At 40.0% G+C, this 9509-nt stretch overlaps 1 long non-coding RNA gene across 1 annotated transcript; it reads left to right on the forward strand.

Annotated features, from left to right (window-relative positions):
• The first annotated feature begins 4471 nt into the window (after window positions 1–4471).
• LOC126481535 (uncharacterized) lies at window positions 4472–7502 on the forward strand. The gene is made up of 2 exons (XR_007587586.1): window positions 4472–4595; window positions 7181–7502. It is a non-coding gene; the product is annotated as an uncharacterized LOC126481535 (long non-coding RNA).
• Window positions 7503–9509: the final 2007 nt, after the last annotated feature.

Consider the following 9509-nt stretch of genomic DNA (forward strand, 5'->3'; position numbering starts at 1 on the left):
CAAATTATCATTACCATTGGCTGCTGAACATGAACATTTGTCCACCCACTGTGTAGAAGAATTATCGATCTAGGAATAAGTCCGTTCAAGTAACAAAAGTCGTAACGTTGTGGCAATTTCTCTATAAAAGTTCTGTGAACAGAAGTCATAGACCACCAGGTGCATGCCGAATATTTGCTTCTGAGCGCTGTAACAAATTGTATGGATCACTGAGGTACCTGAAAAGAACCTTACTTGTTCATCAGTAAAATGATGTCACACTTGCTCACGAGAATAATCTATTTGTATACAATTTGTGCACTGAAATTCATTCGTTTTTGATTATTATTTGACTCAACACAAACCGATTATTGTATAATTGATCTTTTAAACGATTATGCTTTTGACTCTAACGCAGTGGCGTAAGATATAAGGCTTAATTTCTATGCTGTAGAAATTTATCAAATAGTTTTCGACAGGGAGCTGACAGTTAACAGGAAAATGGAAGAACTTCATCGCTATTTGATGTAGTGGACGTAAATTAGAAATACAAAATCCGATAAAACAACGTTTTTCTGATGCAAAGGGGTTCGAAGCAAAAATTTGAAGTAACATTTGCTATAAAATGATTTAGTCACAAGCCGTGCTCGGAACCACTGTCATATCCATCATGTATCTTAAAATATTCAACTATAATACGTCTCTAAATGTTGGGCTGCCTACCGTAATAGGTCTTGTGAACTTAGACACTTGAAAAACATTTTTATTCTAATTTTTCTTGCGCAAACATATACCAGTTGACCATTTAATTTCTTCGGATACATCTAATGCATAGTGAATGGCGTCTGTTCACCATATAAATGGTTTGATAGAATGGTGCTAAAGTTCAGCGTAGCAGGAGTGAAATCTAAGACTGCGCTAAAATTGTAGGAGCAACAGAGTCGATGTAAAACACAGAAAATTCCGTATTAATCTAGGTGTAGTATCCTTGACTAATAAAACGGGTTCCAGCTCAACCACTGCTTAAACTTCGAATAAAAATCATCAGCAATAATGGCCGAAGACTTAATACATAAGAAGTCATACTCATTTAGCAGACTGCCTCGTCAAAGAGGGCTGAGGAATGGACAGATGTTCAAGACACTCTCTTGCCCCTTGTGACCGAAAACTGCGCCATATTGGCGGAAGGATCACCAATGATCAACGCTACGAGTATGCGTAAAGCAATGGAAACCACGGCATTAAAGACACCCACAAGGCATGTGGCCTATAATTAAAAAAATATCATGATGATCTCTCTCACTCCGGAGTAGTTCCCCATGCGGATCTCTGGGGGGGAACTACCAAGGGCGGGGGGGGTGACCTAGAGGAAAAGTTGGAATAACTAACGAAGTGATAACATATTCATCATTTGGATTTGCAGCTCCTTGTGTTTCGCATGTTTGCAGTTAAAGTGAAAACATTCGACAAGTCAGAGTTGTAATGTCGGCAGTTTGAAGGTAGTAGGAAATCTAGATTATCTGAAAAGCGAAATGCACAAGTTTTTAAAAACATCTGGCGTTTTGCCAGCTGGATGTATGCGATCTTTGTAATGTTTGTATAATAATTTATTTCGACAAAGACCGCTTAGATACATAAATAAAACATGCACGTTGCCGGTATCGGCAAATAGCTGCCATATTCAGGTGTGCATAATCCCCAACAGCTTCGTACAGACAAACAAACAGTTAACTATTCCATGAATGTGCATATAGTCATTTGATGAAAGAGTCATGTGTGGACACAAGTGATCGTTGACGTATTAAAAATGCAAAGAGTCAGCTGGATCAGTTGGTGTCAGTGAATTGAAACGGAAAGAAAGTTACCAATACTGGTGAGTTGAATATAAGGTGCCATCAACAGTGGCGGTAGTAGGATTAGTTACGAACAGGAAATTAGGGCACCGATTGAGCTATAATGAACAGTTCACTGACAGGGTTGTTCTCATCTGATTCGACAGAAAACCGACACTGGAGACGATACATGCCGACGTCGCAAGCAAAGACGAAACTACAGCGACAGAATATGAGGATACTGATTCGGTAATTTAGTATGTAAAGAGCGACAAATCTCAAATGATCATGGGGGAATGGAACGCTGTAATAGGGGAAGGAACAGAAGAAAGGGAGAATATAGTCTAGGTTGTAGGAAAGTGAGAGGAGGAAAGCTAACTGAGTTCTGTAATAAATTTCAGATGTTAATCGCTAATACTCGGTTCTAGAATCTCAAGAGGAGGAGGTATACTATCGCATCATGGTCATACAGAGGTTCAGAAATCATTTAATCGATTGTAAGGTGTAGTGAGGGGCAGATAGAGACACGGATCATTATTTAGGAAAGAGAGAATAGGTGGACTGAGCACGCTGAAGGTCTCTATAAGGGGGGTAGGGGGCTTGCCTGATGACTTAATGGAAGGAGAAACTGGCTTCGATAAAGAAGACATAGGCGATTCAGTGTTAGAACTAGAACTGTGAAAGGCTCTGGATAACTTGAGATCAAATACAGCAGGAGGGACAGACAACATTCCATCGGCATTTCTAAAATCATCGGGGGAAATGGCAACCAAAGGACTACTGAAGTTGATGTGTATAATGTATGAGATTTGTGACACACTATAAGACTTCGGAAAAGTATCATATACAGATTTCCAAAGATAGGAGGGAAAACTATAACAAAATCAGCCTACCAGCTCATGCATCCAAGCTGTTGACATGAATAACATACAGAGGAAAGGAAAAGAAAATTGACGATTTGTTAGATTGTGATCAGTTTGGCTTCAGGAAATGTGAAGGCACTAGAGAGGCATTTCTGACTTTATGACTGACCACGATTGAAGAAAACTCAAGATACGTTCATGGGCCTGGTTGGTACAGAAAATGCATCTGACAGTGTGAAATGGGGAAAAATGTTGGAAATTCTGAGAAAAACGGGTGTAAACTAAAAACGAATTAGGGTGATATACAATATGTACAAGAACCAAGAGGGAACAATAAGATTGGAAGACCAAGAACGAAGTGCTCCGATCAAAAAGAGTGTAAGACAGGGATTAAGTCTTTCGACCTCGTTTTTCAATCTATACATCGACGAGGCAATGACGGAAATAAAAAAGGATGAGGAGCTGGATTAAAATTCAGAGTGGAAGGAGATCTCTGATGAGCTTCGCTGTGACACTTCTGTCCTCAATGAAAGTGGAGAAGAATTACAAAAACTGTTGGAGGAATGAAGAGTCTAATGAGTTCCTAATGTGGATTTATAGTAAACGGGAAAAAGACGAAAATAATGAGAAGTAGCACAAATGAAGTAGCGAGAAGCTTAACATCGCAACTTGCAATCACAAAGTAGACAAAGTTAAGGAATTCTGCTACCTTGGAAACAAAATAACCCATGACGAGCGAAGCAAGGAGGACATAAGCAGACTAGCACAGGCAAAGAGGGCATTTCTGACTAAGAGAAGTCACCAGGTATCAAATTTAGACCACAGTCTGAGGAAGAATTTTATGAGGCTGTTCGCTAGGAGTACAGTACTCTAAGGTAATGAACCATGGACAGCGTGAACAGAAGAGAACCTCCGTGTTTGAGATGCGATGATACAGAAGAATGTGGAAAATGTGATGGACCGACAAGAAAATAAATGAGGAGATTCTCCGCAGAACCGGTGAAGAAAAGAACGTATGGAAAACACTGATAAGAAGAAGAGACAGAATGAGAGGACATGTGTGAAGGCAGCAGGGATAAACTAGAGGGAACTGTAGAGGGTAAAAACTGTAGGAGAAAACAGAGGTTGGAATACATCCAGCAAATGATTCAGTGTAAGGTGCATGTGCTACTCTGAAATGAAAAGGTGGTCACAGGAGTGTAATCTATGGCGGACCGCATCAAATCAGTCAGAAGATTGCTGACTTAAAAAAAATCCTTACATAGGTCTATGTAAGAGCAGACGCTATCGATACCCAAGGATGAAGCGTTCTTCTGTCTCTAAGCAGCACATCAGAAACTACATATTGACTGCCAGCCAGAGTCAAAACGGTATCGACCTGCCTGCTCAACTTTGGAGTCAGCAGTGGAGGACACCTGGTGGTGATGCTGTTTATATACAAACTGCAGTGTCGCATGAAGTGTTGATGAATCAAACTGAGCGAGTTTTGTAATACCAGAAAATGACAGGGTCTCGCATCCAGCCTACGTGACCTCATGTGAGGCGCGTCGACCGGTTTTGGAACACGCAGACACGCAGCTGCCGTATCCGAGGTCAGATAACAAGCACGATTTTGTCAGCGTCGGTGAATACCCGAGACCAGGAGAACCGAGAACCGGTCGGGTAATTGTTTATGCTAACACGTGACACCGCAGCACGAGTGTACACGCGTTTCTGTAATATTTATGATCTCCCCCCCCCCCCCCCCTCCCCTGCTTAAGGATCACACGTGCTTCTCGTAACATTCTCGGAAATGACGTGCTTTTTCTGTCTCCGTCCTCGAAGACTTGTGGTATAAAAGACCTGCACGCTCCATACACTCACCATATTCTCTGCGAATACCGTGAACTGATCTTACTCCGGCGACATGAAGAGTTTTCTGGTAAGGGATGATCACGCATCGCTGCTAATAATCATTTGTATGTATTGATTTAGTATTAGCGTCTCCACGAAGTTCACAGACAGTCGACTTAGTCAATGCTATAGTTGTAAGGATTTACTTAGGGGAGAAACTCAATATTGTATTACAGTAAGTGTGGAAGCAGAGGAACGTGAAGAAAATAACAAATATTGAAAAATATGGAGAAATTTTTTTTTGTCGCCGTCTGAGAGAATTTAACGGTGTATCGTAATCGTACAGGTGAAATGCTGATGCGTGTGTGAAAGTGCCCCAATTTAGTTTCTGAGAATTGTTGCCGCTTTGTACGCTCTGGTTAGTTATAGTTACTTTTATGCTGCTGGGCAAAATTTTTCGTGAAAGATGCATGTGAATTACTAAAGGATGAATAATCACATTCACCAGCAGAAAAACATGGACGGCTGTACGGCATGAAGGACCCTCGATGTTTCATTTTTTTGTCTCGAGCGCTAGATTTTTAAGTGCTAGCACGATTTATTCGGCACATTGCAAACTGTATTGTCTGTCCAGTACCATTCTCCCAATATTATGCGTTTTTATGTGATTCTCAAGTCGATATTGATAATACTTCAATAACATTAACTAATGTTACAGTGTTCTAAGCAAACGAAGTCATTGTTCGGATTGTGGTACTCACTCAGAACTTCCGGAGTATCATAAACCAATCCTTTTTATGTTTATTTTATTCTACATGACCTTTTCTGTCTTTTTGCAAACTGGGTAGCAGTGGGGATTGTTTTGAAAAGGGAAGATTTTGATCACCACTCTCTGAAAATGAAAGGAATATTTATACTTCTTAGCAAAAATGTTTGGTTGTTGTAAAATCATTGTCTTACTGTTAGCAGAATGTACTAGAGTGTTTTTTCACTACAGTTCACTTTACAAAATCAACGTTATTATGTTTCTTTCTATACAGTAACTTGTCTTCCCATACAATGTTTCCGACGTTTTGAGACCACTCTGCTACTTTTCTAGCCACACTAAATGTGTTGGGAGACTATATGGCAAAAATGTCTTTTTTGACGTCTGATTCATTTCATCTCTCGCAATTATTCACACTAAAGTTAGGCAATTCGTAATATCTGCGCTATAATTGCTAAGAGATCTCCGTCAACAGAGGTCTAAGAGCAGAGAGACTAGCAGTGTTTGGTTAATACCGAAACGGAAATTTGAACTGTCTTAGCAGGAGAGCAAGCACTGAAAGAAACCAGAAATGATTTTATGGTAAAACTGAAATAAATAGATATGGATCTACGGTGCAGGTGGGGAGAAGCCCTAGGGACATTTCACCGCCCAAAACGAAAGACGGGCCACTTTCGTAATGATTGACACCTTGTTCGGTACAAATTTAAGAATACACCAGTTTGGTGGTATCAGGTGTAAAATGAGCTGAATTCGAAATACAAAATATCTTTGTTGACTGCGAACGCTGTCTTGCTTAGCTGTGTTTTTAACATGGTACTCCGTATCTGATATATGACATTTTCAAACCGTAAATGTGGGTATTTTCACTGTTGTAAAATCATTTACTCGTGTTCGTGCTTCATCGTTTCAGCCAAAGAGGTATGGGAATGCAGGTCCGCCTACTATGCAAAAAACTGTTCCTTTTTAAGGCAACCACTATTCCTTTTTAATGCCCAAACTTGTTTCATTGTCTTTTTGCCATCATCGGAGGGTAATTTTGTTTAATTGTCATTTTTTATAATTTTCCGTTCTAATGTACCTGTACATACTAGACCTAGAAACCTTGCCTCAGCTATTATCGTTATATTTGTCCTCATCTCCGTGATCATTTGTTGTGGAAGCACACAAACAACTTACAGTACATGGTTTTGAAAAAATACGCTCCCTGACTATGATTTTTTGAACTTCACAAAATATAAATATTTATTTTGTGGCTGCATGAGTGGCCCCTGAAGAAGGACTGCGAACAGGGCTGTTATAGTGTTTGAAAACCAGACGATGACTACGTTAAATGTTCTGAATCTGGTGTTCTCTGTTTTGTAATTCTGTATGACATAATACAGGTTTAAAGTATCTGTTTTTTTTTTTTTTTTTTTGTTCAGTGCGTCGAATTGTAAAGAAAGAAATTTCAGCTCAAATCTTTCTTTCTTTCTCTTTAGAACAACTCCTAAATCACCTCTGTTTGACTCTTGTAACTGACGATGTTTTTAATTAGATTGTGGAAGAAATTTGACATCAACCATTTTTCTTCTTGTATTACAGAATCTGTGCAAATAAAATGAACTTACTTCTGCTAATAGTTTTAAAAGGGAAACAAATGGGACAAGGTAGAGATGAGACTTTCTAGCTGATACAATCTTCTGTTACTCGGTTGTTTATTTATATGCATGTAGCTTACTGGTGTCTCGTAGCAGGAGGGTACAAGCAGATTCGGCAGCGGCACTGCTCATAGGTCTGTGCTTAAGAGCAGTACTTCTTTCTTCCCGGACTTAAGACTTGGGAACATATAAAAACCGCTCTACTTGCATTTCGCCTCAGACTGTGTCCTTCGCCTCGTAACGTGGTGTATTTTTTCTGCTGAGCAGGTGATCTACGCTGCGCTGCTGGTGCTGGTCGCCATCTGCTGCATGTCAGTACAAGCCGCTGCCGTGGCTGAACCAGAAGCCGCGCACCATGGAGGACGTGGCGGCGGCGGTGGCGGCCACTATGGGGGAGGAGGTCACCATGGCGGAAGCCATGGTGGCGGAAACTACGGCGGCGGCCACCACGGGCACCATGGCTGAGGGGCCAAACGACACCTGCTGCAACTAATGTGGCACAGCTGCTTGTCCTCGCAACTACAATAAAGGCCTCGGAGATGCCATACATCTGTATCTGTCGCCAACAATAAATCCTTATTTTTTCAAACTTGTATTACTTATTACTATTTTTCCGATCGATTGAAAGAGAAAAGGAGCTATACTGTCAACCTGAAACGAAATCTTATGTCTCAAAATATTGACTGATGCGTTAATGTGACTTTTCCTCATCACTGAAACGTCGTGATATTCATCGCAAGGTAAGGAAAACGAACAAAACATAATACAAGATGATAAATTCAACGGAAATCAAAATCAATTGCCAACGTCTAAATCACAGTGTTTGAAGGAAGTAAAAGCATGGTGTTAAAAATTTTTAGGTCTGTTTTCACGGTGATCTGACATTTGATGTTGGAACTCAAAAACGATTTTACAAACTATATCAGTCGCCTCCAGCATTGTTGTCGGATACCGAATGTACAATAGTTGGCCTATCTCTATAAAATTATAAATATTTAAAAACTTTCAATAAAACGTTCTAAAGTTTCAAAAAATTTTATGTATTAACTAAATCGCATTCAACATTAAAAATTTTTTCAAAGTGATGACCAGTTTCGGTAGCTTAGCTATCACCTTCAGATCTGAAAACAATGAAGCCGAAAGAAAAAATTGCTTTAAGAAAGAAGTTACGTAAAAATTTCTATTGGCTTGCTTTTGATTTTTTTAAGCGGATTAACAAACCACACATGGTATTATAAATGCAAATTACAATGTGCAAACACAATTGTATCATCTTAACATTCTTATTTTAAATCTTCAGGTAAAACAGTTGTCGCCTACTCAACCTAAAAATAATGCAAAGGCAAATATATATTATGTACTGACAAAAGAATGAGAATGAGAAAATAATTCAGAATGAAATTTTAACTCTACAACGGAGTGTGCGCTGATATCAAATTTCATGGCAGATTAAAACTGCGTGCCGGGCCGAGATCCGACCTTTGCCTTTCGCGGGCAAATGCTGCACCGACTGCGCTACCCAAGAACGATTCACGACCGATATCACAGCTTTATTTCCGCCAGGAAGGCGAAGGTACCGAGTTTTAGTCTCGGCCTGGCGCACAGTGTTAATCTGCCACGAAGTTTCAAGAAAATAATTATTTAGAAGAAGACTAATTTGTGGAACGTATCGCGTTATCTTTGACAGCAACTGAAACATAGAACCCGTACAGCGTTATATATATATATTTTTTTTACACAGTGGAACGTCTGCATAATTATTTTCATTACAGTGAGTTACTGCAAATAGAGATTTGTCCACGAAAAAAGCAAAACATGTAACAAGTGTTTGCTTTTGTTAACAGAGCGTAAACGTAACAAGGTTATTCAGATACTAATAAATGTTTGCTTGTACTTAACAAAGTATATAACTAATAATATTATTCAAAACAGTAATGAAGCAATATTTTATGTAAAAATTGCTATTGGCTTGCTATCAAAGCAACACGGAATTAACATACCACATATAGTATTAGAGGCGCAACTAGCAGTATACAACACTGTCCTATTCTAAAATCTTCAGGTAAAATCTGTTATGTACAGCCTAAAACGAACGTAAGGGTAAATATTACATACTGGCAAAAAATTTATAATTTCGTACGACTGCATGGTTTCTGTTCTTTCGGACCACATACTGATATAAATGGTTCGCCTAGATGGGCAATGGATCCACCTTCCTCAGTGCGGATGCACAAGCAAGCCTGACCTCCTGCGGGAATCTCAGAGTAGCAAGCATGGACACTCGTAGGAAATAGACAGGGAATGCGGACAGGTGGTGCTTGGTAGGAATGTGGTTCGGCCTTGAGGTGTGTCGAGATCGCCCGCGCAGTTGCGACCGCACGGTGTCCTGGATGGCGCAGTGGTTCACACACGTGCATAGTAAGCAAGAGATCCTGGGTTCGAATCACGATCCAGTACACATTTTCACTCGTCGCCGCCGATTCCGAGTAACGTCCGGATGAAGTTGGCATCAGTAACTTTTCACTTTCCTTTCCTTTCTCCTCCCCTCCCCCCCCCCCCCCCCCATCTGCTCCACCTACAATTTACATATAATTAC

The sequence above is a fragment of the Schistocerca serialis genome, chromosome 5, assembly GCF_023864345.2.
Source record: "Schistocerca serialis cubense isolate TAMUIC-IGC-003099 chromosome 5, iqSchSeri2.2, whole genome shotgun sequence".
Lineage (NCBI taxonomy): Eukaryota > Metazoa > Arthropoda > Insecta > Orthoptera > Acrididae > Schistocerca > Schistocerca serialis.